Genomic DNA, 18,760 nt, shown 5'->3' on the forward strand with positions numbered 1-18,760 from the left:
TGAACTGAGCCGAAGGCAGATGCTTAATGACTGAGCCCCCCAGGCACCCCTGTGTTATAATATTTTCTAAAGCTTTATTTCAGCTAAGACTTTTTTCCAAAGCCCAAATTCAGAATATCCAACTCTCTCCTGGACATCTTCAACCACATTCAATTCAATTAAATATTGTTTTACTAGGTTTTGGAGAGTCAAATAAACCTTTCTCCTATGTGATCTTACATTATAATTGGGGAGTTAGCCAGAGAAGTGAGTTGTTATAACATAGATAGTAATTAAGAATGTTGGGGCGCCTGGGTGGCTCAGTGGGTTAAGCCGATACCTTCGGCTCGGGTCATGATCTCAGGGTCCTGGGATCGAGTCCCGCATCGGGCTCTCTGCTCAGCAGGGAGCCTGCTTCCTCCTCTCTCTCTCTGCCTACTTGTAATCTCTCTCTGTCAAATAAATAAATAAAATCTTTAAAAAAAAAAAAAAAGAATGCAGTCTTAGCAAGCAATAAAATTTACCAAGTATGTAAGTAACATAGATGAATGGGTGATTAGAGGGGGAGTAGGCATGTTTTGGTGGATCTCCCTTTCCCCTTCAAATGTACTCTTTCTATATTCTGTATTCTATACCGTCATTAGTAGCCCTGTCACAAGTAGCAAGTAGTACACATTCTACCTTTTTACTACTTAAGTTTACTCATTTGTCCTTTTACATCCTACTCATACTTTAGGTCCCTGTAATTTCTCACTTCATTGAATTATGTACTTAGTAAAAGTTAATTGAATAGCAATGTACTATAGGGCTTTGTACTAGGGGGAAAAAAGTAGAAAAAAAACCCCAAAACTGAAACTCTCAGGGCTGTTAGAACCCCGTGGGTGAGGCACACAAAGATGGTTATGTAATTGTGATAAGTGATGGAGTAGAGATATGGGGGGGATATGGGAGCTCAAAGTCAAGGGAACCTAATCCAACCTGGCCCTCAGATTCGCGCAACCAGAGGCTGAGTCTCAGAGTGGTAGTAAGGTCCGGGCAGAGAGGGAAGAGTGGAATACACCCACACGATTTCCTTTATACATACCAAAGAAATACCACTTCAGAGACATTACTTTGAAGGCTGTACTTAATATTGCTATTGCTCAAGAAGAGTCTTTTAACTGACCATCATTAATTTAATTTAGAGAATTACTGATAGTGTATATCATACAGTTGATCCTTCAGGATTCACCAATTCTGTACTTTCATATTTGCCCTCACTAAAATTAATTTGTCACCCTAAAAACAGTATTTAGGATGCTTTCCCAGTCATTTGCAGACATACAGAGGCAAAGCAGCAAAAAAATATGAATCTGTGTTCCCAGCTGAGATCCAACAAGGCGGTGCTTTGACTTCTTATTTTAACTCTCATAATAAGCCTTTGTGATCTATTAGTGCATTTTTTGTATCTTTTGCATTTGTATGCATTTTGTTGGTGACTTCACTGTTTAAAGAAATGTTTCAACACCGGGCTGAATTGCTGTCTGGTGTTCCTAGGCACGAGAAGACTGTGATGTGCCTTATGGAGAGAATCCATGTGTTAGATAAGCTTCCCTCAGGCATGAGTTACAGTGCTATTGGCCATGAGTTCAATGTTAAATTGAATGAGGTGTCTTGAAACAGAAACACATAAAACGAGATTATGTATTGATGAGTTGACTTAACCCTGCCATTTCCCTTAGGGACAATGGTTCAATATTCTCTAATTCAGCATCCATGACAACTTTATAGAACATAACTATGGCAAATAAAGAGAGTTGACTATTTTGTGGGTAAATTTCATTTTGGGAAATAACCCAAAAGAAGTCATTTATGGCCAGGAGGGATGGGTTAGATGAGGGTGGTTAAACTGGACAATATAGAGGTTTGATTACTAAAGTCTTTGTCAACCTTTTAAAACATATTCTGTCCTTGGGATGAACAAATAGCTTACTCACCACCCTGAATATTCTAATATATTCCCCTTAGCAGACATGCCTACGTTGAGAATTAGTATACAAGTTTTATCTTACCACCAGCCAGGCTGATGTTTTATAGTGAAAACTGTGTTTAATAGTGAAAACTACAGTTTTTTAAAAGTTTACTAGATAAAATAAAATTTTATTACGGTGCCTGCTTAGACTTCAGTCTCCCTCTAGTCAAGAATAATTTGTATAAAGCAAGGGTTGGCAAACATTTTTTGGTCAAAGGCGAGACAGTATATTTTTAGGTTTTGTGGGCCAAGGTCTCTGAGGCAACCCCTCAGCTCTGCCACTGTATTGCTAAAGTGGCAACAGATACTAGGTCCTATTGTATATATTTGCATTGTAAACTCCTGATACTGTTTTATCCTTCATGGCATGTAATACATCGTGTGCAATAACTGTTGAGGCAAACTTCCTGATTTAGCTTAGATAACCAAAAGGCTATATTTTAAAATATTTAAAAGTCAAATGTTAAAAACCATCCATTTAAAATTATTCTTGGGGCACTGGGGGGCTCAGTCACTTAAGCCACCAGCTCTTGATTTCAGCTCAGGTCATGATCTCAGGGTTCTGGGATTGAGCCCCAAGCCGGGTGTGGGGCTCTCCCATCAGAGGTGAGTCTGCTTGGGTTTCTCTCCCTCTACCCTCTTCCCACTTTCTCCCCTCTCCCCCCCCCCCCAATAAATAAATCTTTAACAAAATAATAACATTAAATTATTCTCTTTTTAAAAAGATTTTATTTATTTATTTGACAGAGAGATAGAGTCAGAGCACAAGCAGAGGGAATTGCAGAGGGAGAGGGAGAAGCAGGCTCTCCACAGAGCAGGGAGCATGAAGCAGGACTCAATCCCAGGACCCCAGGATCATGAGCTGAAGGCAGACTCTTAACCAATTGAGCCATCCAGGCGCCCACATTAAATTATTCTTTTTTTTTTTTTTAAGATTTTATTTATTTATTTGACAGAGATCACAAGTAGGCAGAGAGGCAGGCAGAGAGAGAGGGGGAAGCAAGCTCCCTGCAGAGCAGAGAGCCTGATGTGGGGCTTGATCCCAGGACCCTGGGATCATGACCTAAGCTGAAGGCAGAGGCTTTAACTTAACCCACTGAGCCACCCAGGGACCCCCACATTAAATTATTCTTGAATCCTATTTTTTTCTCTTATCTTTAAATGTCCTTCTTTAAGCAATTAGTAGTTTGGGCATGTTGTATTTGGAATTAGGCAGTCAACTGCCTAAATTTATAGTAGTTGGTGAATACTATAGAATGTGTTGGCTTATTTAATACATTTCCTCATACTTAATGTTTGGTAGGTTGTAATAAAGTCTTTGAGTCGTAGTTAAATCACAGTAGCAGTGGTTTAATTATTATGACTTTATTAATGCAATGTATTATAAAGATAATTGATAGCTTGGGTTAGGTCCTGATTTAAATGAAATCAATTTAGAATTAAAAACATTTGGAGAGCTAAACAAACTTGCTAGATAATCAGTTTATTGCAGTTTTGACTAAGATTCTAATAGTTCAGTGAAATAGCAGCCTGTGTTCTGTCTCCTGCCTCTCCTCTGTGCTAGACACTTTTTCCCCTTGTATCGCTTGTCTTATTCTGAAGAGCTGTTGGCTTCACTGTGACTACAGACTACTCCCCTTTCTCTAGCCACCCAAGTAAGTTTTCTCTGACTACTTGTGAGAGGAGAAACTTTAGAAAAGAATAAAGTGAAAATGGCAAAGGTTCCTCATTTCCAAGTGTTGCGTCTACTTACAACACTGTGAAACTTTGTATACTAAGTGAACTGTGTATACATGGAGCCATTCCCACTGCTTTAAATGTAAAGTATCATTTCAAAATGATACAGTATCTATTTTTTTTTTTTTTACGAGAGAGAGAGAGAGAGAGAGAGAGAGAGAGAGAGGAGGCATGTGAGAGGGAGAGGGAGAACAGGAGCAGGGGGAGGGGCAGAAGGGGAAGCCGGTTCCCCACTGAGCAGGGAGCCTGACATAGGGCTCGATCCCAGGACCCTGAGATCATGACCTGAGCGGAAGGTAGACACTTAAACGACTGAGCCACCCAGGCGCCCCACAAAGATTTTTTCCTTAAAGATAAAAAATAGAATACTATTTTTCAATGTTATTGAGGTAAAATTGACAAAATTATAAGGTATTTAAGTGCACACTGTGATAATTTGATGTATGTATGCATTGTGAGAGGATTCCTTCCCTCTAGTTAATTCACATCCATCACCTCACATACTTACCTTTGTTAAGACTGAATGTTTCACAAATTTGCATGTCATCCTTGCATAGGGGCCTTGCTAGTCTTTCAGTGTTATTCCAATTATAGTGTATGTGTTGCTAAAATCAGCACTGGGATACTATTTTATAAGTAAAAATGGAGTTTTCTTTAGAGTGCATCTGTTAAGAGTTTATTTCCCGTAAATGTACATGTGAGAGATGTGTATGTGTGATACTTAAGTTCTGAAAAATTGGATCATAGAGCTGGTGATTTGTAGAAACCTTTATATCTACATTGTGTCATACAGTGACCACAAGCCACATGAAAGCTAAGGACCTGAAATGTGGCTACCTGAACTGAGATGTTGTATAAGTGTAAAATTCATACTGGATTCTGAAGATCTAGTGCCAAAAAAAGAGTGTAGAAGATTATTATTATTGATAGGATTTAGAAAGAGGGGCATGGAGAGGTAGAAGATTATTATTATTGATAGGATTTAGAAAGAGGGTCACAGAGAGGGTTTTCAGTTTGGACGGAGAACGCAAAGCACAATGGAAAGAGCATAAAATGTATATGATACAGCAAGAAGACTGGTCAGATTACAGCATTGGACTTAGGAAGGTACACATTAGGAAACTCAGAATAAAAGTTATGGTCAGATTGTTGAGGATTTTGAATGTTATTTTTGTTTTTAAGTTTTAACTTAATAACATTATTATCTTTATAATGGTTACATGTTGTGATGATAATATATTGGGTTTATTGGGTTAAATAAAATACATTATTAAGATTAATTTTAATTTTCTTTTTATTTTTACTAAAATGTGGATTCTAGAAATGTTTATATGATATATGTGGTTCACTTTATATTTCTGTGGGACAGCATGCTCTAGGTTATATGATCTTTCAACATAGTCAAAATGTTATAATCAAATGTCAATTTACAAGACCCATTTAAAATAACCTAGGGGTGCCTGGGTGGCTCAGTGGGTTGGGCCGCCGCCTTCGGCTAAGGTCATGATCTCAGGGTCCTGGGATGGAGTCCCGCATCGGGCTCTCTGCTCAGCAGGGAGCCTGCTTCCTCCTCTCTCTCTGCCTGCTGCTCTGCCTACTTGTGTTCCCTGTCAGATAAATAAATAAAATCTTTAAAATAAATAAATAAATAAAATAACCTAGAATTCTATAGGTTTTTTTGGCTCTCTGATTCAGTATTAAAAAGTAATGTAGAGAACACTTTATTTTAACTAATTCCAAAAAGTTAGGGGAGTATGAGATTAGCTCACTGTATATTCACTAGTCTTCTAGTAAGTTTTTCAACAACTTGTAAATAAGGATACAAAGAAAGGCAAGTTGTTACTGGGCTATTTTATTAGGATACTTTTTTTTTTTTAACAAGGAAGGAAATCTTTTTTTTTTTTTTTTTTTTTAGTAGGCCCCATGCACAACATGGGACTTGAACTCATGACCCTGAAATCAAGAGTTGCATGCTCTACTGACTTAGCCAAACAGGTGCCCCAGGATACATTTTAATATCATCACAAAATAGAATCAGTTGTACACTCTTAAAAAAGGAATTTATTTTTTAGGTTTTTGTTTATTAAGTCATCTCTACACCAATGTGAGGATTGAACTCAATGACCCTGCGATCAAGAGTCACACTGCTCTTCCAACTGAGCCAGCCAGGTGCCCCAGGGAATTTTATTTGTTTGTTTGTTTGTTTGCTTAGCAGGCTCCATTCCCAGGGTAGAGCCCAATTCAGGGCTTGAACTCCTGACCCTGACTGAGATCAAGACCTGAGCTGATTTCAAGAGTTGGATGCTTAATTGACTGAGCCACTCAGGTGCTCCAGAAATTATTTTTTAAAAAACAAAATATTTCTGATTCTTGATGTCTTCAGATAACTCTAGTAATTTTTACAAACCTTTTTTTTTTTTTAAGATTTTATTTATTTATTTGACACAGAGAGAGAGATGACAAGTAGGCAAAGAGGCAGGCAGAGACAGAGGGGTAAGAGTGATCCCTGCCAAGCAGAGAGCCTGACTTGGGGCTCGATCCCAGGACCCTGAAACCATGACATGAGCTGAAGACAGAAGCTTTAACCCACTGAGCCACCCAGGCACCCCAATTTTTATAAACTTCTTAAAGCAATACATGTTATTTTATTTTTTTGAAGACAAGTACTTTTACATTTTATTTATTTTAATATTTTATTTATTTATGTATTTATTTATTTATTTTTGGAGAGAGGGGAGGGGAGGGGCAAAGGGAGAGATGGAATTTTAAGCAGGCTCCACACCCAGTGGGGAGGCCAATGTGGGGCTCAATCTCATGACCTTGAGATCACGACCTGAGCCCAAGTCAAGAGTAAGCCATCCAGATGCCCCGTTTGTTTATTTTAAAAGTTTATTTTTAAGTAATCTCTATACCCAACATGGGCCTCAAACTCAAAACCCCAACATCAAGAGTTGCATGCTCCACGACTGAGCCAGCCAGGTGCCCCTGTACTTTTAAACTTTGTTTTAAATTTTTCATTTGTAAAGGCCATTAAATCAATAAAATTAAATGTGTATCTTTTATTATAGTGCTTTCTGCAGGAAAAGTGTTATAAAATCAAGCAATGACACAGTATTAAAACTTGAAAATTTGGGGAGTTACCAATATAACTATAATAATAAAGTGCTGGGAAATGCCAATGGTACAGACAATAGTCCACAGAGAATTATGACTAATAAAAAGTCTTGTCAAATACCTGGGACATCTGGGTGGCTCATTCGGTTAAGTGTCTGCATTCAGCTCAGGTCATGATCTCAGTCCTGCATTGGGACCTGCTCAGTGGGGAGTCTGCTTCCTCCTTTGCCTGCCATGCTCCCTGCTTGTGCTCTCTCTCTCTCTCTCTCTCTCTGACAAATAAATAAAATCTAGAAGGAAGGAAGGGAGGGAGGGAGGGAGGGCAGGCAAATACCTTTAAAAAAGAAGGTGGTTTTTGGGGTGCTTGGTTGGCTTACTCAGTGGAGAATGCCACTCTTGATCCTGGGGTTGTGAGTTTGAGCCCCACGTTGGGCATAGAGTTTACTTAAAAAAATAAATGAAGTTTTTTTCAAAGACCTAATGAATTAGCCCTCTTTGGGAGCAGTCATTGTTACAACAATGATATTCAAAACTCCCAAAAATCTGACCATAACTTTTTTTTGTGAGTTTCCTAACGTGAGCTTTCTTTTTTTTTTTTTTTTTAAAGATTTTATTTATTTATTTGACAGAGAGAAATCACAAGTAGATGGATAGGGAGGCAGAAAGAGAGAGGGGGAATCAGGCTCCCTGCTGAGCAGAGAGCCCGATGCAGGACCCGATCCCAGGACCCTGAGATCATGACCCGAGCCGAAGGCAGCGGCTTAAACCACTGAGCCACGCAGGCGCCCCTAATGTGAGCTTTCCTAAATCCTATCCTGTAATCTGACCAGTCTTTTTACAGTATCACATACATTTTATGCTCTTTTTGATTGGGCTTTGTGTTCTGGGTCCAAACTGAAAACCCTCCCCGTGCTCCTCTTTCTAAATCCTATCAATCTTTCAAGACCCTGCTTATATTTTTCTTTTATAAAACTTCCCCATACTAGGCCAAGATGAGCATATAATTAACATTTGTATATATTTTATTTCTGTGAAACCCTTTCACATATTTTCTCATTTTTTAATGTCAGTAAATGAGATAGGTGTTATCTATTTCATAGAATAAAAGAATTGAGTCTCAGAGAAATAGTAATTTTTCCATTTTTCCAGAACTTCATATAGATACTAAATAGTGAAGCTAAGAATATTAGAAACAATTCCTCTCATTCCAAGTTTCCTGATCTTTTCTCTGTAGCTTAATATAGTCCCTTAAATCCTGTAACAGTTATATAACACACTTACTTAAAGCTATTGATTGTTTACCCTATTTGTACCAAACTGTTTAACTTGATTGTTAGCTATAGGCTTGAAGGAATATATACAGATTGTCCATGGGGAGGGGGAATAAATGGAAAAGGTGAAGAGAGCCGAATATGTTTCTTGATAATAGAATCAAAGAGGTCATGAAGAGCTCTTTACTAGTCTGCTTCCTTTTCTGAAAGCATTATACTTTTTAAAAGCTGTGATACCTAGCCTTGTTCCTTTTCCTCTACCTACCCAAGTGCGAAATTTTTAGTATAATTCTTAAAGCAGAGCTAAACAGTGAGGTCTTCCCTGACTATCCTGGATAAAGTGGCCCCTCTCCATCAATCCGTGCCTTAGAAACGTTTAAAATTTTTCTTCCAACTACTAAACTACTAAAATTCTATCATTTCTTTATTAACTCGTTTCTTGGTTGTCTTCTCCCACTAGAATGTGAGTTGAATGAAAGGAAGGATGTTGTGTATCTCCTTTATAGTACATAGTAAGCACTCAGTAAATATTTGCTGAATGAGGCACTTTATTCATGGAGAATGTTCACTATGATAATATCCACTTTTAAAACAAGTTTTATAGTACTCATCAAATTTTATACAGTATGGGGGCGCCTGGGTGGCTTAGTGGGTTAAGCCGCTGCCTTCGGCTCGGGTCATGATCTCAGGGTCCTGGGATCGAGCCCCGCATCGGGCTCTCTGCTCAGCAGGGAGCCTGCTTCCTCCTCTCTCTCTGCCTGCCTCTCTGCCTGCTTGTCATCTCTCTCTGTCAAGTAAATAAATAAAATCTTTAAAAAAAAATTTTATACAGTATGTACTCAAATGTTATTGACTGTTTAATTCCAAATACGAGTCCAAATTACTGTAATTGCCCAAAGAAGGACATTTTATAGTTAAGGAAAAAATGGGATATTTAGAACATTTAAATAGGGTTAATGTCTTAAAGACTTACCTTAAGTTTACTTATTCTGTCTTATAACCCAGATGGAGTAAGAAATAAATCTCTAATATTTTTCTTTTTTTTTTTTCCTCCTGAAGATAAATTTGCATTTGAAATGATGACAAAGTTTTTACATATTGTAACTTATGGTCAAAGTCTAAGGTCTTTCTACAAGAATGAAAATTAGGGGCACCTGGGTGGCTCAATTGGTTAAATGTCTGCCTTCAGCTCAGGTCATGATCCCAGGATCCTGCTTGGTTGGGAGCCTGCTTCTTCCCTCTGTCTGCCACTCCCCCCTGCTTGTGCTCTCTCTCTCTGTGTGTCAAATAAATAAACAAAAATTCTTAAAAAAAAAAAAATCAGCATCTGAGTTCCAAACTTAAAACAGAAACTGCAGCAACAGGAACTAAGGCTAGAAAGATCTGACTCTAAAATCAAAGATACCTATTTTCAGGGGCATCTCCCAGGCTCAGTCAGTAGAGCATATGACTCAGTCTCCAGGTTGTGAGTTCAGGCTCCTCACTGAGTCGTAGTGATTACTTAAAAAACAAAACAAAACAAAAACCCATATTTTAAAAATACAAACATTGGGGGTGCCTAGGTGGCTCAGTGGGTTAAAGCCTCTGCCTTCGGCTTAGGTCATGATCCCAGGGTCCTGGGATCGAGCCCCAAATCGGGCTCTCTGCTCAGCGGGGAGTTTGCTTCCCTTCCTCTCTCTCTGCCTGCCTCTCTGCCTACTTGTGATCCCTGTCTGTCAAATAATTAAATAAAATCTTACAAAAAATGAAAATAAAAAAAAATTGTACCTTTTTTCCATGTATTTTCAAAATTTTAAGTGGACTCTATTCTTTTAGAGCAGTTTTAGGTTCACAGCAAAATTTACTGGAAGATGCAGAGGTTTCCCATAAACCTCCACACATGCACAATCCACCCCACCTCATTATCAATGTCTCTCACTAAATGGAACATTTATGTACAACTAATGAACTTATATTGATACATCATCACCCAGAGTCTATAATTTACATTAGGGTTCACTTCCAGTGTTGTACATTCTATGAGTTTGGACATGTGCCCACATTTCAGTATCATACAGAGTAGTTTCACTGCCCTTAAAAAAAAAAAAAAATTCCTCCATACTCTGTTTATCCTTCCCTTCCCACTAAACCCTGACAACCACTGATTTTTTTTTTTTACTGTCACAAAGTTAAAAAAAAAAAAAAAGGTAGTTTTTCCTTTTCCAGAATGTCATATAGTATATAACCTTTTCAGACTGATTTCTTTCACCTAGTAATATACATTAGGGTTCCACCAATGTCTTCCCATGGCTTGCTAGCTCATTTCTTTTTAGTACTGAATAATATTCCATTGTCTGAATGACTGTAGTTTATCACATTCACCTATAGAGGACATCTTGGTTGCTTCCAAGTTTGGGCAATTATGTATGAGGCTGCTGTACACATCCATGTGCAGGGTTTTGTGTAGACCTACATTTTCAGTTTCTTTGAGTAAATACCAAGAAACATGACTGTGGGATCGTATGATAAGTGTATGTTTACTTTTCTAAGACACTACCAAATTATCTTCCAAAGTGTACCATTTTGCACACCCACCAACAATGAATGGTTGCTCTACATTCCTATTGCTTTACACTTTGCAAGCAAGTGGTGTTGCCAGTGTTCTGGATTTTGGCCGTTCTAATAGCTATCGTGGTATCTTTGTTTTTATTTGGATTTCACTGATGACATTTGATATGGAACATCATTTCATATGCTTATTTGCCCTCTGTGTATCTTCTTTGGTGAGGTTTCTGTTAGATCCCTGGCCCATTTTTTAATTGGGTTGTTTGTTTTCTTGTTGAGTTTTAAGAGTTCTTTATATATTTTGTTTTGGTTTGGTTTTCAATTTTTAAAATTTAAGTTCAATTAATTAACATATAATGTATTATTAGTTTCAGAGATACAGGCCTATGATTCATCTGTATAACACCCTGTGCTCATTAGATCACGTGCCATCCTTAATGTCCCTCACCTAATTACTCCATCCCCCCACCCCTTTCTCCTCCTGCAACCCTCAGTTTGTTTCCTACATTTAAGAGTCTCTTGCTTGGGTCATGATCTCAGGGTCCTGGGATCGAGCCCCGCATCGGGCTCCCTGCTCCGCAGGAAGCCTGCTTCCCTCTCTCTCTCTCTCTGCCTGCCTCTCTGCCTACTTGTGATCTCCGTCTTTCAAATAAATAAATAAAATCTTTAAAAAAAAAAAAAAAAAAAAAAAAGAGTCTCTTGGGGCGCCTGGGTGGCTCAGTGGTTAAGCCGCTGCTTTTGGCTCAGGTCATGATCTCGGGGTCCTGGGATCGAGCCCTGCATCGGGCTCTCTGCTCAGCAGGGAGCCTGCTTCCTCCTCTCTCTCTGCCTGCCTCTCTGCCTACTTGTGATCTCTGTCTGTCAAATAAATAAATAAATAAAATCTTAAAAAAAAAAAAGTCTCTTATGGTTTGTCTCCCTCTCCGATTTCATTTTGTTTCATTTTTTCCTCCCTTCCCCTATGGTCCTCTGTCTCGTTTCTCAAATTTCCCATATCAATGAGATCATACGGTAATTGTTTTTCTCTGATTTATTTTGCTTAGCATAATACCCTCATAGTTCTATCGATGTCTTTGCAAATGGCAAGATCTTATTTTTTTAAAGATTTTATATATTTATTTGACAGGCAGAGATTACGAGTAGACAGGCAGGCAGAGAGGGAGGAGGAAGCAGGTGAGCCCAATGCGGGGCTCGATCCCAGGACCCTGGGATCATGACTTGAGCCAAAGGCAGAGGCTTTGACCCACTGAGCCACCCAGGTGCCCCAAGATTTCATTTTTTAATGACTGCATGATATTTCTGTGTGTGTGTGTGTGTGTGTGTGTGTGTGCGCGCACCACATCTTCTTTATTCATTCATATGTTGATGGACATGTAGGGTCTTTCCATAGTTTGGCTGTTGCAGATGTTGCTCCTATAAACATTGGAGGTGCACATGCCCCTTTGGATCACCACATTTGTATCTTTGGGTAAATACCCAGTAGTGCAATTGTTGGGTCATAGGGTAGCTCTATTTCCAGCTTTTTTAGGAACTTCCACACTGTTTTCCAGAGTGGCTGCACCAGCTTGCATTCCCACCAACAGTGTAGGAAGGGTCCCCTTTCTCTGCATCCTCATCAACATCTGTAATTTCCTGACTTGTTAATTTTAGCCATTCTGATTGGTGTAAGGTGGTATCTCATTGTGGTTTTTGTTTATATCTCCTTGATGCCAAGTGATGTTGAGCATTTTTTCATGTGTCTGTTGGCCATTTGTACGTCTTTTTTGGAGAAATATCTGCTCATGTCTTCTGCCCATTTCTTGATTGGATTATATGTCCTTTGGGTGTTGAGTTTGATAAGTTCTTTATAGATTTTGGATACTAGCCTTTTATTTGATAAGACATTTGCAAATATCTTCTCCCATTTTGTCACAAGGTAAACAAGGTTCTTTGTATATTTTGGGTAATAGTCCTTTATCAGATATGTCTTGTTTTTTTCTCCCAAGATTTTACTTAAATTCAGGTTGGTTAACATATATTGCAGTATCGTTTCAGGAGTAGAATTTAGTGATTCATCATTTACATATAAAAACCCAGTGATCATCTCAACAAGTGATCTCCTTAATGCCTATTTAGCTCATTCTCTTACCTGCCTCCCTTCCAGCAACACTCAGTTTGTTTATAGTTGAGTCTCCTATTTGCCTCCCTTTCTGTTTTTATCTTATTTCATTTTTCCTTCCCTTCCCCTGTGTTAATCTGTTTTGTTTCCTAAATTCCCATATGAGTGAAATAATACGGTATCTGCCTTTCTCTGATTGACTTATTTCGCTTAGCATAATACCCTCCAGTTCCATCCACATCTTTGCAAATTCAGATGTCTTTTGAAATATTTTTGCCCAATCTGTGGCTTGTTTTCTCATTTTCTTGACAATGTCCTTCTCAGCAGAAAATTATAATTTTAATTCAGTCCAGCTTATCGATAACTCTCTTTCATGCACTGTTCATTTGGTATTATATAAAGATCATTGCCAAACCCAAGGTCACCTAGGTTTTTTCATGTGTTCTAGGAGTTTTATAGTTTTGCATTTCACACTCAGGTCTGTGATCCATTTTGAGTTAATTCTTGTGAAAGATTTAAGATCTGCGTCTAGATTGATTCCTTTGCAAACAGATATCCAGTTCTAGCACTATTTGTTGAAAAGACTGTTTTTTCTCCATAGTATTGCCTTTGCTCTTTTGTCTTAGATCAGTTGACTATATATATGTGTGTCTATTACTGGGTTCTCTATTCTGTTCTACTGGACTATTTGCCTGTTCTTTCACCAATACCACAGGGTCTTAATTACTGTGTTTGAAACAGTATATTTGAGATTTGCATTTGAAATACAATGAATGCTACCTATGTGAAAGTTTAATGATTTTAAATATTAACAGAGTTAGGATGAGTAAGTAGCAAATATTAACTGGGGTATTTGGAAAGAGCCATTTATTCTTAGTTTGACAGCTGTTGTGTGTGGATGTATATGCTTGTAAATAAGGACATTTTATTATACCTATGGTATGGTCATTTTTTTTCTAGGAAAAGTTCTAGTTCATATGATGAGATGAGATCATTGTCATTACAATAGTACTAACACTTTCATAGTCCTCATATGTGCCAGTCACATTTAAGTGTTTCACACATTTATCTCATTTAATCCTCACAACAGCCCCTTGGAGGAGATATTATTGCTAATCCCACTTGACAGGTAAGGAAACTGACGAACAGGAAAGTTAAGTCCAAGACCACACAGCTAGTAAGTGGTATTGTCAGGACTCTAACCAAGCAGTCTGACTCCAAAATCTGTTTTTAACCACTATACTACCAATATTCCCTGGTGTTGCCCTAGCAAATTTTATAACAACTATTCAGCTATCTAAAGCACTTGTGAGAACAAGGTGTAAAAGAGCCTCAATTTGTAAGAAGTACTGGGGAATTGAAGTCACAATTTACTATAATTACTGAATGAGACATTTCTGGACTAAATGTACCCATTTAAGAATTAAATATCGACAGAAAAAGTTTCCAACAGGAGCATTGGTAAAATATTAGAAGTCATCTGTCTTTAAGTATTTCAGTGATGATCTGAATTTCAGTAGTGATTTCTTCTGAGACTCTGGAAGGCACGCTGTCTTTCTTCAAAATAATGAATTATGAACTGAGAAATGATTTGTGAATTGGAGAAAAAACAACTTTTTTATCGTATATTAATAAAACCAAAGTAGAAGGTGAAGATGGCATCAATTGAATGACTACTGATGTACTTTTAAGATTCTTTGTGTATGGTAAAGTGCTATTTTTAGCTGTCATGATCTAAACGTATATAATATTTTAAACTGTGATTATACCATCAAAAAGAACTCATACTTCTTATAAAAATAATTTATCTATAATTACTATGAAAGCATAATATCACAAATAAGGAAACTTTGCTAAAGTTTTTGAAAAAAAATATGTTATTAGAATTTTTACTTAATTCTGGCCCATGTGTCCCCTAAGATAGAGTGACACACTTCCTCCACATACATTACTGGGCACAAAAATTCTTAAACTGTGTTTTAAAAAACAACTCTGATAAAAAAAAATAATAAACACACTTAAGTTTTCTGAATTTGGTTGAAAAAATTAAAATCTCTTAAAATACATTGTAACTTACCTTCAGTTAGAGATGAATCAACCCTACCCCAGTATGAGACTTAAACTTGTGAACTATAAACATTAAGGAGAAAATTTCTTTGTGATTTTATTTATTTATTTATTTACTTACTTACCTATTTACTTACTTATTTATTTTTAAAGTTAGCTCTACACCCAATATGGGGCTTGAACTCATGACCCCATGATCAAGAGTCACAGGTCATGCCAATTGAGCCAACCACACATTTATATACCTATAAAATCATATAAGCAGGATTTATGTGATTTTAAGACAATATTTCAAATAGATTATTATGTAGGTTTTTTTGGCTTAGCATTTATTTTTACATTTATTTATTTATTTATTTATTTATTTACTGAAGAGTCCATTTATGTGAGAGGGAGTGCAGGAACTGGGAGAAGAGGGAGAAACAGACTCCCCGCTGAGCAGGGAGCTGGATGTGGGGCTGGATCCTGGACTCCAGGATCATGACCTGATCCAAAGGCAGCCGTTTAACCGACTGAGCCATCCAGGTGCCCCTACTTTCACTTTTAAAAATATATATTTTTTAAAGATTTTATTTATTATTTATTTGACAGACAGAGATCACAAGTAGGCAGAGAAGCAGGTAGAGAGAGAGAGAGAGAGAGGAGGAAGCAGGCTTCCTGCCGAGCAGAGAGCCCGATGCGGGGCTCGATCCCAGGACCCCGGGATCATGACCTGAGTTGAAGGCAGAGGCTTTAACCCACTGAGCCACCCAGGCGCCCCATTAGTATTATATTTTTAAGTAAGCTCCATACCCAGCATGGAGCCCAATGCAGGGCCTGAACTCCAGACCCCGACTGAGATTAAGATCTGAGCTGAGATCAAGAGTTGGATGCCTTCACCTACCGAGCCACCCAGGCACCCAGAGAATTTTAGCTCTTAAAAAAAAAAAAAAGGATGTTTTTCCTCAGTAACCTGAATGTACTGTTTCCTTTTTCCCTGGGTCTACCTTGTTTCCTGGGATCCATGTTGTTTTTTTCTGCTAACTTGACACTGAAGTAGTGGAGGGGTAGTCGGGCTTCCCTAGCTTTGGGTATGAGTTGGCCTTTATCCCCGCCACCTCCTCCTGATGCCGCCATATTTATTTTCTTTATTGAAGTACAGTGGACACACAATATTGCATTAATTTCAGGTGTACAACATAATGATTCAGCAACTCTGTATGTTGCGCTCACCACAAGTGTAGCCATCATGTGTTAATATACAATGCTATTATGTTACCACTGACTATATTCCCTATGCGGTACCTTTCATCTTTGTGATTTACTCATTCCATACATATAATATCTTCTTTATCCATTCATCTGTGAATGGACACTTGGGTTGCTTCCCTATCTCGGGGACAGCAAATAATGCTGTAATTAATATGTGGGTGCATGTATCTTTTTGAATTACTGTTCTTCTTTCCTTTGAATATATACATACCCAGCAGTGGAATTACTGGATTGTGTGGTATTTCTAATTTTAAATACCTGATGAAGCTCTGTACTATTTTGTGCAATGGCTAACCAATATACATTCTTACTAACAGTGCACAAGGGTTCTCTTTTCTCCACATCTTCAGCAACATTTGTTATTTCTTGTCTTCTTGATATTAGCCATTCTGACTGGTGTGAGGTAGTATCTCATTGCGATTCTGATTTGCATTTCCCTGATGATCAGTGATGCTGGATATCTTATCCTGTGTCTGTTGGCATTGTTCCCAAACGTTTGAAAGAATTATTTACACTACTCATTTTATCAAAATCTAGCTAGACTGTTTTATATTATTTAAAATTATAAATGCTTCCTTATTAAGCTGAAATTTCAAAGTTGAGGTGACTTCTTGCTTTCCAAATTTAGCACTATGATTCTTTTTTGTGTGTATATTTGAAGAAATATGAAAATCCTTTATCACCCTTCTCTATGTGTGGAAAGTCAGATTTGTTTCCATTTGTCAATATGTAATGCATTTTTCAGAAATGTGAAAGATTTAGTCTTTGGGTTTTAAAATCCTTTAATATGTCAAGTCCTGATAATATTTCTAACCATCTGAAAATGACTGACTCAGATAAGAATCTGTTTTTCTTTCCTCTCAGTATTACCTACCAGAACAATTCAGAGTTTTCACATATAGTAATAGTGTTCCTTTGGTAGTGAGTATTTAAATGAGCAATTAATTCTAGAAAAGGCGATTTTTATTATATTTTTACTCTAGATGCTGATCATTGCACTGGACTTCAACTTGCATTTTTTTTTTTAAGAAGGAGTTTTAGGGTGACTTTGGATATTAGCATTTTTCTCCAAGCTTTTTTGAATTTGAATGGTTAACCTTTTGACATGGAATATTCCTTGGTGGGACTAAAAAATTTGAATAGCTAGCTGACCAACCTCTGTAACCTATAAATAGGCTAGACAGATGCTATACATTTCTAATACCAAAGTATTTTTAAAGGAGAGAGTTTTGAAAAATAGGAAATCCTATCTATCAAATGTACAAAGATGAATGTTCTGAAAGAATTGCTGAATCATGAATGTAAAGCTGCTTGGCATATAAACTAGGTGTTCCCATATCTTTAAAGTTTAACATGTGATCATTAACTTTTCATCATACTCTTTTTAAACATACCTAATCCTAGCTATCAAATGTACAAAGATGAATTTTTTTTTAAGATTATATTTATTTGACAGACAGAGATCACAAGTAGGCAGAACATGGTGGGGGAAGCTCCCTGCTGAGCAGACAGCCCTATTCGGGGCTTGATCCCAGAACCCTGGGATCATGACCTGACCTGAAGGTAGAGGCTTTAATTCACTGAGCCACCCAGGCACCCCAAAAATGAACGTTCTGAAAGAATTGCTGAGTCATGAATGTAAAGTTGCTTGGCATATAAGTAGGTTCCCATATCTTTAAAGTTTAACATGTGATCATTAACTTTTCATCATACTCTAAACACATATGTACATTTCCTTTTCCTTTACATGTTCTGTTTTTCTTTTAAATTTTACAGATTTAAACTATTTATAGGGCTTTGTGCAATTCTTTTCACATTTTCTTATGAACCCAGCTTTTCATTATATTAGAAATGGGAACATTTTTGAACAGAGGACAAAACAATATAGGAGAGAAAAGATGAGTAATATACATTGAAAATATTTCTCATAAGCATCCAAAAAAGAAATATATATACATATATAAAAGCAGACATAGAAAGAGTATGTAAATGAGAGGATATAGTCTTTGTTAACAAAAAAATATATATATATACAAAACTATAACAAACGTAAGTATCAGAAAAAAAAGGAAATATACTAACATTTAGCAGGGATTACCTAGAGTGGTATGATAGGTTTTTATTTTGTACTTTTTTCTTCTTTTTTCCTTCTGTGTTTTCCAAAACCTTCAGCAATGAGTATTGCTATTTATAATTAGGGAAATGTGTTTTCAAAAGAAAAAAATACTTCTCATATCACTGCCCTGTAAATAGCATATCCAGTTTTTAAGATGATCCAGTCAAGGTCTTATAAGAAACATGAGTATTTACTGTCTGTAACCTGATACTTGTCTTCTATCTTTCCTGCAGCGCAAAAATTCTTTAAATAGTGACCCTAGGAATTGGGTGGAGGCGGGGAGGGGCTGAGAAGCGGGCTCTCATTCTGTTTTTGCTGAAGTAACTAAAATCAGATATGAAGCTTTCACAAATATTTAGTTTGCCAGAACTATTAACTCTTGTATACTACAAAAAACTAGTTAAAACCACTAGCTAAAATAGTATTTAAGTCCCTTACTGCTTTTGATGTTTATGATATGTGGCCTTTACAATGTGAAATTAGTAAGTTGACTTCCTGGCATTTCTGATTGCTAGACCCCAGGAATTCTAAAAATGACGCAAATTATCTGAAAATTTTAATTTAAACAAACC

The 18,760-nt window shown here is 37.2% G+C and overlaps 1 protein-coding gene across 5 annotated transcripts in view; it reads left to right on the forward strand.

The window, feature by feature from the left end:
- Positions 1–18,760, forward strand: part of DNAJB4 (DnaJ heat shock protein family (Hsp40) member B4) — a 45,207-nt gene that overhangs the window by 15,626 nt on the left and 10,821 nt on the right. The window lies entirely within an intron of this gene.

The sequence above is a fragment of the Mustela nivalis genome (genome assembly GCF_964662115.1).
Source record: "Mustela nivalis genome assembly, chromosome: 10".
Lineage (NCBI taxonomy): Eukaryota > Metazoa > Chordata > Mammalia > Carnivora > Mustelidae > Mustela > Mustela nivalis.